Source organism: Impatiens glandulifera, chromosome 1, assembly GCF_907164915.1.
Source record: "Impatiens glandulifera chromosome 1, dImpGla2.1, whole genome shotgun sequence".
In the NCBI taxonomy this organism is placed as follows: Eukaryota; Viridiplantae; Streptophyta; class Magnoliopsida; order Ericales; family Balsaminaceae; genus Impatiens; species Impatiens glandulifera.
The window spans coordinates 70,526,222-70,528,063 of NC_061862.1; positions in this window are offsets into that span (position 1 = coordinate 70,526,222).

Consider the following 1,842-nt stretch of genomic DNA (forward strand, 5'->3'; position numbering starts at 1 on the left):
ATCAAGTGCAAGTATAATTTACATTAACCAAATTTCAATATTTATTGTACTCCAACAAAGTGTCACATGAGTGGTTAACAAATTGGCAAAAGAAATGATTGGAGAAAGAATTTGGGAGAGGAAATATAAAGGGAAATGAATTGATACAATCTGATTTGTTAAAAATTAACAAATTTTCTCTTTCTTCTCTCTTTTCTTCTCATCATTTATTCATTTTCCAGCTTTTCTTCTCAATTCCCCTATAATTTTTTTGAAATATACTTATTAAATGGTAATGACATTTTAGTCATTTAATATAAACAAAACACTTTTTTTTAAGAAAATAAAGAAAAATAGGAGATTAAACATGCTCCAGGAATTTGGGATAGAATTATTGGACCATTAATTATATTATTAATTTATTTTTTTTATTGTCAATTGTCATGATGAAGACAAACAAAACGGTCTGGACCTCATGAAATTTAGAGCAAACTGACATTAGTTTTTTTTTTAAAAAGGTTAAAGTCAATTTAGTAAGATTGTTTTATTTGTTTATTAGGTTTAAGAAGGTAATACGATCCTTTCTTGGTGGGAATCAAACCCTCACTAGAAAAGATAAAATGGATCTTCAAGTTCGGTTCTTCTTGATTTGGACGGGTTCCACAAAAAATGCTAATCTTACAAACAAAACTAATCCTCTAAAATGAAGATTTTTATTCTATTAGTAAATGTTTCAATTCAATTTTACTTTTTCAAATTTAAATTCCTTTTCTATTGTTTATTTAATTATTGGTAAACAAAATATAATGGAGAGGCAGAAATTGAATCATGTGCCTCTCGTATGCAAAACAAACGCTCTATCATATAAATTCACTCATTTATTATTAGTAAGTCTTTGATAAGAAAATTCGAATCTTAATTTTTCAAAACTAAATCTCTTTCTTTTGTTGATCAAAATAAAATGACCATAAGTTTGTAATGCATAAACAAAAATATAAATATAATTCTCCTCCCAAAAAAATATATATATAATGAAGATGTAGAGAATCAAATCTCGTACCTCTTGCATGCGAAATGAGCACTTTACTATATGAGCTACATACTCATTTATTGTTAGTAAGACACCGATAAACTTCCATCTATTCTTACTTTTTTTCAAAACTAAATCAAGTAAAGTTGATTTAGTTATTGATTCCCTTTGCTTTCAAGAGGTTGAGTAGAATGATTAGTTAAAGCGTAATGATTAGTTGATCACGTTTAAAAAATCAATCTTACTTTTTCAAAGCTATTTTTTTTTTATTCTCTTTGCTTTTAAAAGGTTGAATAGAATAACATAGTAAAGCATAATAATCATACATCGATAAAAGTTAAAAATATAATGGAGATGCAGAGAATCAAACCCTGTGTCTCTCGCATGCATATCAAGCACTCTACCATATGAGCTACATTCCCATTTATTATCTACCATATGAGCTACATTCCCATTTATTATTTGGAAGTCATGACTTCCAATCTTATTTTTTAAAACTAAATCCCTTTCTTTTGTTGATCCCTTCACTTTGAAGAGTTGAATAAAATAACTTAATTGAAGCGTAATGATCATAGGTCTATAATGCATCAATATAAATAAAAATATAATGAAGATATAGAGAATCAAATCTAGGGAGCGCTCTTCCATATGAGCTACATTCTCATTAGTAAGACATCGATAAACTTCAATCCGTTATTACTATTTTTCAAAACTAAATCAACTTATTGATTCCCTTCGCTTTCAAGAGGTTGAATAGAATACTTTGTTAAAGCTTAGTTAAAGTGTATTATTGTAATTCATCGATAAAAATTCGATCTTACTTTTTCAAAAGT